The following is a 17,267-nucleotide window of genomic DNA, read 5'->3' as shown; positions in this document are numbered from 1 at the left end:
TTATCACCTGGCAGACAACCGCAGGATCCTCAGACACCCTGAGCCCCTCACAGTGAGCAAGGGTGCACTTTGTAATTCGTTCTCCAGCAACCCATGCACAGAGGACTTTGAGTTCTGAACACCAAGTACAGTTCAAAACTCCTACTCATTGGAGAGCAGAACGGAAAATTACAGGTTTTACAACAAGGTCACTCTTCAGGTTCTCGGAATCACTTGAAAAGGCCAATTCTACTGTTTGCCTGCCAAAGCTGAGTTTTTGCCCCCAGGCTGCTAACCACACAGGTCTCGGTGGGTCACCACTGCCAGCCTCTGCCTCCGAGGCAGAGACTGGGCTGCTGCGGCAGGAAAAACCAGTCCAGCGGGTGGAAGGCAGCGCTGCAGGTGGCAACTTGCTCCTTCCTTGGAGTCCTGTCAGGTTTACCAGGAGAAAGGTGTGGTGAGTGAACAGGTGAATGGGGGCGTAGAGAGGGTGGTGCGACCTTCTCTCGCCAAGGCGGTGTGTGACTGTGGCAGCAGCAGAAATGATATTAGTCCAGAATTTGGATGGCTGTTAGTAGACAAAACCACAGTGCCTGCTAAGCGTCCTGACCAGGACCAGGAAATACAACAAACCAGGGTCGCTGTCTTTCCAAAGCCCCCATCCAAGACCCATGCATGCTCTTTTGCTCGCTGCAACTGTGACCACAGACGCAGTACTGCGGGCACCAGGGCCTGAGAGTAGTGAAGGAAGGGAGAAGTCGATGACCTCCACATTTGGTTCTTCTGGCTGCCGCGGGAGGGTGGGCGAGATTATTCCTAAGCCAGTTTACCTTTGGTATATGAGGTGATACTTGCCAACACCTGCAGTAAGTTGAAGTCTGTTTGAAAGCTTTTTTAATGAGTAGAAATTGACTCAACACTCTAGATTTGAGCAATGTCACATGTGTTTATTTTTCTAAACCACATATAATCCACCTTCTAGCCCCACACGGTGAGGTCAGTGAGAAGACTAACATCTCTCACTTTCGAGGCATCGCCTCTCTCTCTTGAAGACGGTTATCATCACACGGGTGGAACGAAGGAAAGAACCCAGCACTCAAGCTTCCCTGCCGTTCTTTGGATATGAATGGAAGTTTTACCTGCTCACTCTTTGGCTCTGAGGCCACCACAATGAACACAACAAAGCATAAGCTAAATAATTATTAAGGACAACCCTCCCAATTCTGAACTGTGGTCATTTCTCTGCCCTCCCACGTTTGGTAAATAACAGGGAATCTTGATTGACAGAGATAAAAATGCAAAGTCGCTTACACACCTCATTCCTGCTTTCTTTGTCCAAGACAGCGGAGTCTCTTGGACAGTAAGTTCCCAGGGAGTCAACACCAAACACTTCCTTTTAACTATGGTTACAACATGACGCACCTGAGGTGGTTATTTATGACCATCCCTTCCAACAATAATTATCATCATCACCATTATCCTGTACTACCATTTATTGCCAGCTTATTTTGTAATAAGCACTATGTCAAGAGCTGGACCTGCATTACCTCGTTTTATCCTCAGCACAATGCATAGAAGTGGGCATTATTATCCCCATTTTCCAGCTGTGAAAAGTAAAGCTCAGAAACATTAAATTGCCTATCACCAGCTTCTACGTGTAAGAGCTAGAGTCAAGAGTCCATTGTCTTACTTGAAAGCCCAAGCTCTGAACCTCTCTGGCATGTCCTCTTCCTACCACACACAGGATATATCCAAGAGCGGCTTCCTAAGGCCGCCATGACCTAGCCCCTACCTGCCTCCCCATGTTTCTGTCCTGCTTGCTATACGTTACATTTCAGGTCCGTCGGAGAACTTACACTCCCTGAACACACCCTGCTGTTGTGCACCTCGGAGCCTCAGATCAGAAGGGTCCCTCTGCTGGGATCACCCGCTTCCCACCTCATGCAAATCAGATGAGACACGAGCTTCCTGAGAGCCCTTTCCCAGCCCTCCCTCGACCTGGGTTTGTGTCTTCACTCTGTTGTCCACTAACATTCTAGGTACTGTCTGTCATTGTCCTTACCAGAATGTACCGTGATTCTGTATTTCCTATTTATTTAGCCTCCTACTTAGACTTTGGGCCTTTTCAAAAGCAGGAGCTATTTTAGATAGATAGATAGGCGATTTTTTAATCTCCAGCCCTCAGTACATTCCCTATTACATGTTAGATGGTCAATATTTGCTGACTCACACTGCCAACCATGTTAAGTGAGTTTCCAGTGCTATCTGAAAGTATTACCCACAGCTTTGGAACAATAGGTAAAAAATAATCACCATTTAATTAAACCAATATTTGCCATAAAGTCATTACAAGAGTAGGAAGGGAACTTAGAGAAGACTTAGTTCGGGATGGTGGTAAAGCTCTGGAATGGAAGCATGGAAGTGAGTTCGAGTCCCTCTTAGCTACCTTCCGGCTTGGGGAAAATGTGTGACCTCCCTGTGCTTTGGTCGGTGCGTTCATGTACGGAACAGCGCTAATCATATCTTATGGGCCATGAATGGCTGGTGTGAGAATCGACTGAGATAGTAGTTATGGGAACACTCTGTTTACTGAAAACACTACACAATGAAACACTTTTGTTTTGTTTTTGCTTTTCACAGAGCCTGGGACATAGTAAGTACTCAGGATAGATGCTCCATGAATGTTTCTGGAAAGAAGAAAAGGAGGGAGAAAAGGAGGAGCATTGTACCACGGAAAGCCCTGGGGTGCCGATTTCTCAGTCGCATGTCCCTCCACTTGATCATGGTAGTGGGTGCTGTAAGTCAGTGGTTCTCAAAGTGGGGTCCCAAGAACCAGCAGCATCAGCGTCAATCTGGGGTTTCTTAGAAATGCAGGTTCTTAGGCTCCACCCCAGACCTGCTGAATGAGAATCCTGGGGGTCTGGCCAAGAGCCTGGGCGTTTCTGCTGTGAGGCCTCCAGTGACGCCGGTGCACGCCGAAGCTGGACAGCCACGCTGGGGGGACTTCTCATCATCTGCCTCTACGTGAGACATATGCGAGGACAAGGGCGAACTTATTTAAAACTTACATGATTTATTCTAGAAGCCCAATGCACATTATTTTCATCGTCACTTCCCTGTAACGACACATTTATGATTCAAGGGGATACATTTCTAGAAAGATTGCACCAATAATACAGTCTATTTTTGGTTTAAAATAGCAATTACTGAATTATTTTTATACGTATTGATTGCATTACATGATTGATCATTATTAATAATGACCAATAATTTACCCATTAATAATAATGGGTAATTCTAAAAATTGCAATGACACTTATATGGTGCTCACTACGTACTACACACTATTTTAAGCACTTTTACTGTATTAACTAATATCACTCAAAACAATCCCAGGAGGCAGGTACAGTTTTTTACTATTGCCATTTTACAGAGAGAGAACACTGAGGCTGTAAAGACTCTGTAACTTGCCAAAGGTCACGTGGCCCGGTAGAGCCAGAATTCACAACCAGGCAGTTAGCTCCAGAGTCCGTGAGATTAACCACGGTGCTGCACTAGGAATCACCGACAACTTAGAAATAATCACTCACTGTTAATATTTATGGAGGAGAATCTAGAATTTTCCTCCAGATTGGTAAACACACACACACACACACATCTGTGCACATACACGTATATGTAAAATATTGGTAAGTATATTTATTTACATGTAAGACATTTCAACATATTTTTTACATTTTTACGTATTTTATATTTTTATAAATGTATTTCTTTACAATTTAAAAAATAAAATCAGGTCATATGTAGCTGTAAGCTAACTTTTAAATGAATAATATAACATGTCATGTTAATACAGTTCTAAGATCATTGTAAAGGACCTCTGCACCCGCAGTTGGTGCAGTGGGAAGGGGGAGCACGGCCCTGCTAGTCCAGACTCAACTAGAGGGTCCGTGCTGGGGGTGTGGAGGGGGGACAGACTGGTATCACCAAAAGTTTTAGGAAACTCCTCTCTCTCTGCACTGTGTGTGTGTGTTGGGGTGGGGGGCAGTGAAATCTGAATAATTTCCAACATCAAAAATAACACTGTATTGCATTTTTTGCATTGAGTGGGGTCTTATATTCAGAGTAAATGTTATACATGAAATTGGAAAAGAAAAAAAAAACTATAAATTGGCACTGTTTGGAATAGCAAAAGACTGGAAACCATGTACCGTATTTCGCCATGTATAACACACACTTATTTGCCCGAGTTTTTGAGTGAAAAATAAGGATATCCACTATACATGGGTAGCACCTGAGATACCCTGTACCTGTTCTTGTGTTTTATAAATATTTGTCACGTAAAATGTCTTGTATCATAATCTGTTCAAAAATAAATCCTAAGATTCCTTTATAATACAAAAAACAAGTATCTAAATAAATCATTGAATTAAAAAATTGAAATGAAAGATATTTTTCCTGAAAGTTTGGGCCAGAAAACATAGGTATGCGTTATACATGGGCAAATATGGTAAATATCAGTAAGGAGTTAGCTGCATAAATAATAGTTAAGTACTCACAATGGAATTCTCTAAGCTGTAAAAATGCTACAAAGGGATCTCCAAAGTATAACATTGAGTCAGAAAACAAGGCAGAGAACAGTTATTTTAATAAGCTCTTGTTTATTTACATATATGCTATATATACATTATATAAGGTCTGTCCTGAAAAAATCCAGCCATTGTGATGCGAATGGTTTGTGCAACATCAAGGTAACCTGACAGCCAAGGTCACCTGGCAGCCTGGAATGAGCATGCATGAACAATGATGACTTCACTGTACTAGTCAGTGGGGGCAGTAGATGCCTTTGAGCGAGCATGTGCACTGTGTGGCCATCACATCCAAAATGACTGAGCAAGTACAGCAATGAGTCTGCATCAGATTTTGCATTAGGCTTGTACATTCCCCCAGGAACAGATGTAATACGGTGAAAAGAGTGGCAGCTGTGGGCAAGTGGTGATTGGCAGCTTCATCATGATAATGCGCCCGCTCATGCATCACGTCTCCAGAGTTTTTTGGCGAAACAGCAAATCACCCAGCTGACTCAGCCCCCCTACAGCCCAGATTTGGTGTCCTGTAACTTCTGGCTTTTCCCAAAACTAAAATACCTTTGAAAGGGAAGAGATTTCAGACCATCGATGAGATTCAGGAAAATACAACAGTTGCAGCTGATGGTGATTCCAACAAAGGATTTTGCAGATGTTTTGAACTGAGCTGTGGAAGAGATGCTGGAAGAACTGTGTGAGGTCCCAAGGTGCCTACTTTGAAGGAGACTGAGGCGTCATTGTTCTATGTGCAATGTTTCTTGTATCTTGTTATCTTCTAAATGTCTCTAATGTATCTTCTAATGTTATCTTCTAATAAATGTCTCTTTTCCATAGCACATGGCTGGATATTTTCTGCACAGACTTTGTGAGGGGTGTGTGTGTGTAGTGTTTATATACAGTTAAAACAGAATGTTACCTATTGGGGGAAAAGGGAACAGGGTAGAGGAGATACACTGAGAAACCAGACTTCTGAATATAATTTAATTTGCAGATTCAACTTTCAACCATACAAATGTTTAAATGATTCAGTAACAACAATAAAAATAAAAATGCTCCCTGTGAAACAAAACATGACAATATATTAAAAGGAATTCTTTCACATGATATTAAACCACAGTAATTTGTATATGACCATTAAACAGCAAAAAGCTATCCGAAACTATTTTCAGTAATCATCTTATTAGTAATACTATTATTATTCTGAAACTAATACACTCAAAGCAAATAAGTAAGTGTTAATATTAGGAACCAAGATTTTCATAAGAGAAAAGAAATGCAGATATATAAAAAGAATGTAAGTAATAACCTGTAATAATAAATTTTGAATTATTATAAACTCATATTAAAATTTAAAAAATGTTTTTACAAGCTTTGTCCATTGAAAAGTCCTAGAAACAATAATAAACCCAATATTAATAAACACTGCTAACCTTTAGATCATGGCCTCTAAATACCATTTCCCTGGAGAAATGGTTGACTCTAGATTGGGGCCTAAAATGCAGAAGAAAGCCTGACTACCCTGTCATATTAAAAGGAAAGAAGCAATAAAAGAAGTTTGCCATTTTCTCAAAAGGAGCCATAATGAAAAACCTTTCCCTGGCCAGAGCTGGGATAATTTGAACACTAATAAGAATAACAATTGCAACTGGGTCAAAGTCAAAAGTATTAAACCACATGACTTCATTTAAAAAAATTATGTTTACTTATTTTTAGAGAGAGGGGAAGTGATAAAGAGAGGGAGAGAAATATCAATCAGGTTGCCTCTCGCCCGCCCCCAACCTGGGATCTGGCCCCCAAGCCTGGAATGACTGGGGATTGAACCAGAGCCCTTTTGGTTCACAGGCCAGCACTCAGTTCACTGAGCCACACCAGCCAGGGCCACGACTTCTTTTTTTTTAAAAAGACTCATTTTTGCAAGATGCTAAGGAACCAACTTCTTATTCTCAGAGTTTCCAAATAATTGATGAAGGAAAAATTTCTCTTTAGAAAAGAATTCCAGTTGAATGAACAAGGAATAATAGAATTAGAAATAGGCCCTTTTGGCAAACCCCAAATAAAATAAGAAATCTAGGCAATAATCACTAATACTGCCACAGAGACACCCCCACACCATGTGCCTTGTGTTGGGAGTCCCCAGTACCGCCAGTGTCTGTTTCCTGGCTGAGACATGGGAAATTAATTTTCCCATAGGTCTGGAGACATATGTGTGATACCATTGAGAAACATTAACGTTGACTAATTCTGAAATTTTTTTACAATATTAAGAAATTTTGTGGTTATGCTTTTAAAACGGTCCTGCCCTTTGGAGATAGATATTGAAATCTTTGCGGATGGGTGGTAAGACATCGGGGGTTTCTTGTGAAGCAATCCGTGGGGCCCTGGGGGGTGCTCAGTTGTCTGAGTGTCATCCGCACACACAAAACGGTGGTGGGTGTGTGGGTTCCATCTCCAGGCAAGACGCAGACGCCAGGCAGCCAACGGAAGTTTCTCTCTCTCTCCCCCTCCCTTCCTCTCTCTCTCAAATCAATAAACATATCCTCAGGTGGAGACTTTTTAAAAACGATAAAATAAAGAAGCAAATAATAAAAGAAAATAATCCTGTGGGGAGGAAGGCAGAGGGAGCATTGACGAAAGCAGAGCGGCAACACTTTCCAAAAGCATCAGAGTTAATGACTGGACCTTGGGGGTGGGTACGGCAGGCTTTTATTATCCCATCCTCTCTACTTTGGGGCTTACAAATGTATAAATGAATGAGTAAGTGGGGGCATGCCATGCACCCCGCCAGCAAGGATAAAGCTACTGAGATGAAAATAGGGAAAACGAAGGCACCCAGGAGCATAAGGAAAAATAAACGTGGCTGACAAATGATCATCGCTACCCCTTTAGAGTGCCAGCTAGATTCCAGGCCAGGCACGAGGCAAGGTTATCCATCTATGTGGAAAGTCACAAATCTCTGCTGTGTTTCATCTTTTGAGCATTCCTGCAGTAGTGGGGACACTGAGTGATTTTACAGATAGGGACTCAATGCTCAGAGACGCCTGGGGCCACAAGCTGCTAAGAACCTGAGGCAAACCAGTGCCCAGACCACGTGTGTGCCCCTTCCGGTGAGCTCAGTCTGCCTCTGAAGTCCAAAGGGAAAGAAATAAAGGCAACACCTGAGTCCAGGGAGAGTGGCCTCAGTCTGGAAATAGAGCTTTCGGGTCTCTTTCTGTGTTCTTAAAGAAACTTGTTTTAGGAGTTCACCTGGCTTTGTCCTCTAACGGTGATCTTTATTTAAAAAAACAAAAAAGTTCTCAAAAGGGTCCTTATCCAATAGGAGTGCTTGCAGTGCCATTCCTTCCACAGGTTCATTTTTACACTACTGGACGCCAAACCTTCTCTTTATCCCCATGATGTCGGTGTTGAGCTCGGCCATCGACATGAAAATACGACGGAAACAGAGAGCGCGCGGAAAACGCGCGTGCATTCCTTCTCTTCTGCTCGGAGTGTCTAGGCATTCCTCCCTGCAAAATGACGCTCCTTAGAGGTGACGTGCATGCGCAAGCTATCTCAAATCGAAGGGCCTCCGTCTTTTTCATTTGGAAAGTGTGTTTGGGTTCTGTTTTTTTCTTTTCATGACCCTCTTTTTAATAACGTGGGAAGCGGGCTCTGTTTGAGAAAGATTTCCACCGAGACAGATAAAAATGCAAGCGTCAGCCCACGAAGTTGAAGCTGGGCTGGCCCGCCATGCTGCCGGTATTGCTTGAGCTCCTGGAAAGCCTACTTCTCTGGCCGCCCCGATATTCACCTCCCTCATGAATATTGGCGAAGGAGTTGAGGGGCAGGTCGGCATTAATGATTTGTCCCTTCCACAATCATCTTCTTAACACTGCTTTTTCAAGCTGCTTGTCCTCTGGCCACCTCCCCCTCTGCCAGGGTGGGCGGAGGGGACAAGGGAGAAAGGGGCTTTACTTCCCTTGATGAATCTGCCTCAGGCCCAAAGAATTCTGGGTAGAGGGGTACAGGAGGGCCTTTTGGTCCGGCCTCTCATTCACAAAAGGACCAAAGTTTGCCTTTAAAGTGACTTCCAAATGGGTTTCTATGCACAGACAGAAAGACAGGCTGGCAGGACTGGAGGATACTGGTGTCCGCCTTGCAGCTTGGTCGGGTACCTGGCCCTGAGCTGCAGTGTCTGTGTTCTGTGCCATTACCCAGGGAAGCGCACACTTTTACTGGCCTGTGTTTCTGCCTGCGTTGTAAAGCACCCATGTGTTATATGTAAATGTTTAAAGCGTACCACAACCCTTTGCAATCACATTTTGTAATTTCCTTGTTTCTTTTGATACACTGGTGGCCTCAAAGATGGAAGTGGCCCTGGGCTCTCTGGCTGCCTGACAAGCCTTGAGAGAAGGAAGAGGAGGAGAAGGTGTGGCAATAACCGTCCCGGCAACAGTAACTACACAGAGCGCCTTTTTATGCCAGACACTGCCAAGTGCCCTATTTAATTCACTTCAATTAGCTCATTCATTGCCACATACCAATTCATTTAATTCTCTCCTATGAAGTAGGTGTTTTACAGATAAAAAAAATTGAGGCATAGCTGATAATGGGCTGTGTGTGGAACCTTCCTGAAGGGCTGGAAGAGGCAAGAGGGAACGACCGAATGTGAGGGAAACAATCTAGAGCTGTTTTAAAACTTCCTGGCTAAGCGGGAAGGCACCTAAGAGGTGAAATCCCTCCTGAAGGCGGCTTCCTTCCCGGAAGTTCCCAGACCCTAATCTTGTTTCTGAGCTCTCACATTCTCATACGAGGGTAGTGCCTTCCCCTTTACTGCTATCTGCAAAATTCCGCCCTCCCAAGGGCTGTTCTTGTTCCAGGCATCACTCTTCCTCAGTCAGGTGGTATCTTCACCCTGGGTGAAAAATCTCGAAGTCTGAGTTACTCAGTATAAAACAACACTCAGAAATTTTGGACAGTGGTCGGCAGTAGGGTGGGGGTTGTTGGCACCCCAGGCGTCTGGTCCTCTTTGGTGTCTTTCTGACGTGGTAGGTGAAAGTTAACGATTTTTATTCTATCTCAGCCTGTCAGCAACTATGGGATCCACCTGTACCTGCCTCTGACATTAATTGTCAGAGGAAGTTAAGTCTAAACCAACTCACAGGAATGTAAAGAATCATCCCTAAATGATTCATAATTTGCAAACGTGTCTTTCTTAACAACAGAGTTAGTGCTTTGGATTACAGTCACACCTCAGTACTTGTCGGCTTCAGAACTTGTCAAACCCTGTACTTGTCGCATTTTGACAAGAAAAAAGTGTTGGCCCTGGCTCAGGACCCATGACACTTACTAAGTGAGTCACAATGCTGCCCCGCAAGAAAAACACAGTCAGTATTCCTAGCTTTCAGCCCTCATCATGAGCTCCAGAAAGAATTAATGATGAGCATGGAGTGAGGTACCACTGTAGTAGGGTTCGTTTATTTGACTCATTGTCTCCCTCCCATAAAATTGGGCTTCTTCTGGGCCAACCACCATCCTCCCCGTAACTGCCTGTGATAAACAGGAGGCAGGCGGGTGAGGGTCCTAAAGCTTCGGTCTTCCGGCTTCCAACAATGTAAATAAGGTCATCTGAGACTGCTTTTCAAAGCACACTTTCTCTGCATTCTAAGTGATCAGTAGAACACTGTGGTCAATGTCCTTCGGTCACATTTTGTGACAGCACCAAAAATATTTATTGAGAGTTCCCTGAGGGCCTGGCAGTTCTTAAACACTGTGTAACTGCTTCCTTTGAGCCAAGTGCCAGGGCCTGGCCCTCACCCAGCTAAGGAGGAATCTTGTGTTAACATTTTTTTTTTATGGTAAACGTTACTTGGGGCTAGCCCCAAGCACAGGGATAAATTGGTCCTGTAAACAATTCAGAGGCAGATTTTAGAATGAAAGCTCTGTGAATTGCTCGTAATGTCCAGAATAACAACTTAAGTTTTCCAAAGTACTTTCACACATACCACATTGTTTCACTCTCACAATAACATGGAAAGGTCATTAGACTTGGCATTAATACACCAGGAAACTGAGACTAGGAGAGTTCACATGACTGGGCAAGGTCATCGAGCTAGCTAATTAATCATAGAGTAAAGCTTGGGTTTTGGCAACCTAGTCCAACTCTTACCAAAGCATTGGAGTTTCACTTCTTTATATCCACAAAGCATTTCATGGTCATTCACCCCAACACACAGTTCTGTGCTTTGATCCTGTGACGGTGAATTGTGTGTGTCATCAGGACCAGGCTAAGTGATGTACAGATAGCTAGTAAAACTCAGTTTCTGGGTGTGTCTGTGAGGGTGTTTCCGGAAGAGATGATCATTTGAATTGGTGAACTGGGTAAAGCAGATGCCCCGCCCCCCCTCCCCCCAGCATGAGTGGGCATCATCAAATCAGTTGAGCGCCTGAATAGAACAGGAGAGGGAGAAAGAGTGAATTCATTCTTGCTCCCTATGAGCTAGGACATCTACCTTCTGCCCTCAGACATCAGAACTCTTGGTTCTCGTGCCTTTGAACTTGGACTGGGACTTCCACCATCCTCTCTGCCGCCTCCCCTGCTGGGTTCAGTGCTGTCTTAAGAATACAAATTTGAGGTCCTGGAATGATCTCTGAGACAAAAGTACTTAGACAGGAAGAGACAAAGATTATTCATATAAACCAGGTGCCAGCAATAATTCTTATCATTGTTATTGATATCAGGGAAAACTTCTAAGAGTTATCATCAATTGATTTTCAACAGATACCAAAGCAATTCATTGGGGAAAGAATAATCTTTTCAATGAATGGTGCTGGGTCCCTTCCTGACACCAGATACAAAAATTAACTCAAAGTAGATCTAAACCCTGAGTATAACAGCTGAAACCACAAAATTATTAGAAGAAAATACAGAGGCAAATCTTCATGATCTTTGATTAAGCAATAGTTTCTTAGATAAATCACCAAAAGTATAAGTAACCAAAGGGGAAATTGCCCTGGCTGCTGTGACTCCGCTGGTTCCAGTGTCATTCCGTACACCAAGAGGCCGCGGGGTCCATCCCTGGAAGGGTTCAATCCTGGAAGGAGCATGTAGAAAGGCAACCAATTGATGTTTCTCTCTCACATCAATGTCTCTCTCTTTCTGTCTCTACCTCTGTCTCCTTCCCTCCCTCTCTCTCTAAAATCAAGAAACACATTGAAAACTTGTTTAGAAAATAGATAAACTTCATAGAAACAAAAAGAATTGGGCTTCAAAGGATATCATCAAAAATGGGAAAAGACAACCCACATGATGGAAGAAAATAGTTGCAAAATAATACATTTGATAAGGGACTTCTGTCCAGAATACACGAAAAACTCCTACAACTCAACAGTGAAGAGACAAATAATTCAATTAAAATATGGGCAAAGGACTTGAATAGACAATTCTCCAAAAATAAAATCCACAAATGGGAAACCCCGTAGCACATAAAAAGATGTTTGACATCATTAACCTTCAGAGAAAGACAAGATAAAACCACAGTGAGGCGCCACTTGACACCCACTAGGACGGCCACGGCCAGGTGCAAACAAAGGTGTGGAGAAATGGGAACGTTTGCGCATTGCTGGTAGAAACATCAAATGGAGCCACCACCTTGCAAAACACTCTGGCAGTTCCTTAGAAAGCTAACCATAGAATTACCATACGACCCAGTGATTTTATTCCTAGGTATGTACTCAAGAGAATTGAAAACATTTGTCTACACGAAAGTCTGCAGACACACGTTCACAGCAGCATTATTCAAAGTCACCAAAAAGTAGGAGGAACGTCCATCACCCAAACGCACATCAACTGATGCGTGGATAAACCAAATACGGTAAAGCCATATGTGAACTAACACTTGGCCGTAAAAGAGACATGAATTACCACGAGCTACACACAGACGAGCCTTGAAAACATGCTGCTTACTGTAAGAAGCCAGACACAAAAGGCCACCTACTATATGATTTGATTTATATGAAATGTCCACAGTCGACAAATCCATAGAGACAGAAAGTACATCAGTGGTTGCCGGGGATGGGAAGAGAGGGGGAAGGAAAGTAACAGCTAATGAATTCGGGTTTGGGTAGATGGTGATAATGTCCTGGAATTAGTGGGGGGTTGCCTACCTTGTGAACATCCTAAAAATCAGGGAATTCACACTATAAAAGAGTGAACATTATGGTTTGTGTATTGCATCTCAATTTTTTTAAAAAAAAGAATAACCCCCAGCTTCTCACAGGTGCTACCTTCGGGCCAATAACGAAATCACTATATTCATTGCTCCTCAGCCCATCCTCAGGGAACCAAGAGAGAAAAGACCGATGCTCAGAAAGTCGCGAGGGAGGGCAGACTGGTTGTTCGGACTCTGAAGTATTCTAGTAGCACTCCAGGACAGTCTCCACAGAATTTGCATCCTGCTTAGCACCAGCACTAGATCCAGAGTGAAACTGTAAGGGACCAAACTGATCTCATTTTCATAAACCTCCATCTTGCCATCTTTCAGGCGCTTCCTGTGAGGTATCAGAAAGATTGAAAGTCAAGCTTATAACTGGTTCTCAGAGAATTCAGCTCAATTCCACACATGTCACTGAGCACTCAGAAGATGCCAGGCACTTGCCAGACCCAGGGGATCCGCTGTGATCAGGACGAATGCTCTCCCCTCCTCCGTGGATGCGACCTGTAATCTAATACGACAAACGGGTAATAAACAGCATGCTGGTTCGTCGTCAGCGCTCAGCCCATCCTCAAGCCATTCGGTGGACTTTTCTGCCCTGCGTTGCCTTCTGGAGAGGTGGGGCTGGCCTCTGGGAATTGCCCCACCCAGGCTCTCCTCCAATGGCAGATTAGGCAGCAGGAAAAGGGAGATCAGGGTGTTTCTTCCGCTGCTCTTTCCCTGCCTCAGCACCACAGTTGTTGTTGTCTTAGTCTTTTTTTAGTGGACTCTGGAGAGAGTGAAGAAGGGAGAGACATCGATTTCTTGCTCCACTCATCTACACATTCATCTTTTGATTCTCACGTGTGCTGGACCAGGGATGGAGGGAACCCACAGCCCTGGCACCTCGGGATGATGCTCTAACCAACTCAACTACCCAGCCCGTGCCCTATTACTTTCCTTTTTAATTCTCCTCTTCCCACCCCTCCTTCTCCCTCAGGCAATAACAGTTCTAATTTATGTCAACTTAGATTAATTTTGCCTGTTCTAGAATTTTGCATAAATGGAGTCACAACTTCTTGTGTTTGGCTTCTTTCGTTCACTATTAGGTCGACGGAATTCATCCAGAGCGCTGCATATATTGCTACTTCATTCCTTTTTATTGCGGAGACGTATTCCATTCAAACGACATACCACAATTTGTCTGACCACATTCTGCTGATGGACATTTGGGTTGTTTCTAGATTTTGGCGACTGTGAATAGAGGTGCTATGACCATTCTTGCATAAGAACTTTGACACCGATTTCCAAGTGAATTTATGGGTCAAAGGCTGAATATGTGAGGATATATGAACACATTTTACTTTTGTAATATAGAACGAACAAAAACATTCCAAAGAAAAATTTTGGAGAAAGAGAAGGAATCTGTCTTTGAACAGGTAATAATACTTGCTTTCTTTTTTTCCAGTCCCTCCCCTCTCAATAGGTATTTAGGTCGGTGAGATCTTAGGCTTCCTAAACCAAGCCAGCAACCCACTACTTTTCAGGGTGAATCATCGACGATGGGGAAATTCTAATGTCACACCTCCCCGAGAGGAACTGGATTTAGATTATCACCCGCCAGGAGCCACGGACTCAAGGGATCATTCAAGAGAGAACTGCTAACACACAGGAAAAAGCAGCTTCCACAGAAACCACTCGCCAACCAAACAAAACAAAACTCATGACACTCTTTTTCTATCATAACAGTGTGTCGCCAGAGTAGATACTCAGCATTAACAAAAAAAAGGAGGGGGTAGGTTCTGAAAGTAGTCAAATCAAAGAAAGAGAGTAGCAGAAGCAGCCCCACCACAAGGAAATGTGTATGAGCAATCGTGGAGCAAACCTTGGTAAACTCCAAAGCTAAACTGAAAGTCCAAACTGCTACAAAACCCAATCAGGATCACAAAGACCTATTCTTTGGAGAGATTGGCTAGAATGTGCATATATTTTTAACTATTAAAAAATAGTATCGGCCTGCTGCCAACAAGAGATTTAGGGGCGCCTACAGGCCCATGGCCCACTGCCGCCTTTTTCCTCAGAACTGGCCTGGAGTCCTGACCCCCAGGAGGGTTGCGGCATCAGTCGTTCTTCTAGAACACACAGTTGTTTGGACCAGGGATGGACCCCTGATAGGTCAAGTTTGGGTTCTAAGTGCCACAGGAGGCCATTGAAGTATTCTGTGCAGAGAGTAACATGGTCCCATTCACGATTCAGAAGAATCTTGGAGGAGGAAACCAGGAAGCTTTTGCAGTACTCCCGATGAGAGGCGATTGCGTTTGACAATGCGGGAGGGAAGTCCACTCACCATCTACAAGTCAGGGAGAAGAACAGAGGGTTCTGAGGGGCCTGAAACGTTGGAAGAACTGGAAGGCTGGTGGGTAGTGAAAGTAAGAGAGCAAGGTTTTCAGAAGAAAGAAGTAGTCAACGGTGGCCTGAGAAGCCCGTTTGTGAGGAAGACAGCCCTTCTGTGAGGGGAGCACAGACGCAGGGCTCCGGCTGGAAGATGCTGAAGTGACAAGGAGGTGACTACAGCACGTCTGCAGCTTCTGGGTGCACTTCAGATAAAAACCTAAAAGGCCATGCCCTTAGCTTGACACGCAGGCCCCTCCTTGTTCCAGGACTCCCTGCATCACTCAGAGTCCCAGCAGCAAACACGGGCCCACTCAGGGGTTAGCTGAGAAGAGCACGACAAAGGGACAAGTTACAGCAGGGTGGGCAGGGGAGAGAACTAACCTCATGGGGGGAAGCACCCAGGGGTCAACATCGGGGTGAAGAGAGCTCCAGCTAGGGGAGGCAGACCACCTGAGACCAGCAGCGGCCACAGAGGGACTTGGAGTCGGGGAGGAAACACCATGACCTGCCTCTGCTCCGTCTTCTGATCCCACTTCCCAACACTGACCGAACCTGTCGGGAGACAGGAGCCGTGAGAATGCAGGTGACAGAGTCCTTAGAGGTCAGGAGGGAACAGGGCGAGGTTCACCTTGCCGGCTCGCCTCTGACTATCCTACCCCTCTCCCTGCAGCCTCCCTGGGCCTCCTTCCACATCCTGGAACACGCTGAGCTAGGCCCCATCTCAGGCCGTGGCACAGCCTGTTCTCTCTGTCTGGAATGCTCTTCCCCTTTCTACCTCATTAGCTCAAAATGATCTTTCCACCTTCACCTGAAATGTTACTTTCCCAGAGAGGCCTTTCCTGTCCCTTGTCCCTACCTAACCTGAATGAAACACCACCGTTACATTCTCTCGTAGCATCCTGTTCTTTTCCTCCACTGCGTTCGTCGTATTTGCAGGGACAGATTTTTCAAGATGTTATTTGTTTGAAATCCATCTCCTCCCGCAGACTTCAAACCTAATGAGAACAGGGGCTGTGTCTGTTTTTCACTGTGTACTTCTTGGCGATGGGGTGAGTGCCCACATACATATTTATTAAAGGATCGGATGCACCTGCCCTAACACCCTCTCCCACACTGCCTATGATTTCTGGATATGAGCAGTTCAGCAACGCTAACAGATCTTATTCAATTAGTCCCTGCTACGTGTCAAGCGTTGTGCCAGACATTTAATGCACCATCATCTCAGTCACTCCTCCCAACAGCCCTATGAGGCAGCGACTCTCATCAGCCCTGTTTTCTCAACAAAGGTGCAAAGGCCTGAGAGGTCAAGTAACTTAGTCAAAGCCACACAGCTTACAAGGATTGAACCAAGGTCCTGATGATAAGACAGCCAATGTTCTGACCTGCCCCCCACACTGTGCTGCCTCCTTAACTGTCTCACTGTGGTTTTGTTTGTCTATTTATGTGTCTATCTTCCCCAGTAGACTGTAGGCTTCTCGGGTAACAATAGACTTGAGTCACCTATTGAACTCCACTACACACTGCAGATGCCAATAAGCACTGACCGTGGACTCTTTCCCACCAGGAAAGCAGGCCTGTGCCGACTGACCCTCACCCCAGGTCTTCAGCTGCATTCATGTGTTTATTACAGAGCAGACGTCTGCACGTCAGGTGCTTTTGATGCCCACTGCAGCGAGCTTTCCCTCTGGAGCACAACTGTTTTCTAACGAACCCATCCAGTTCAAAGACCAGCAGAGCCTCCACGTGCACTCGGGACACCTGGGGCCTTTCCCAGGACACTTAACCTTATCCAGAAAGACCCTGCCTCAGAAACCAGCCAGCCCATCCCCTCGGGCATCCACCCCATTCACTCCTGAATCTGACTTGACAATGCTGACTAGTTGCTACGTTGACGGTCCCTTGGCTCCCCAGAATAGAGTTTCCAGAGGCCTAGACACTAGGAGCAGTCCGTCCACCCTGGGCCCGCCCGTGGCTGGGAGACAGAAGGAGGCCGGGAAATGATTCCAAGAGCACTTCAGCCTCCATCTCGCCTCCTGCCAGCGCCTGCACATTCTCGCAGAAGGACTGCAAGCGTCAGCCCTTTAGAGCACCTACCAGGCTTTCTGACTAGGTCCACCTAAGCCCTGCTGGCGGCGCTGAA

The sequence above is a fragment of the Sturnira hondurensis genome, unplaced genomic scaffold, assembly GCF_014824575.4.
Source record: "Sturnira hondurensis isolate 20B ecotype Veracruz unplaced genomic scaffold, ASM1482457v3 Scaffold0000022, whole genome shotgun sequence".
NCBI classification, from domain to species: domain Eukaryota; kingdom Metazoa; phylum Chordata; class Mammalia; order Chiroptera; family Phyllostomidae; genus Sturnira; species Sturnira hondurensis.
Note: the sequence above shows the minus strand (reverse complement) of the source record.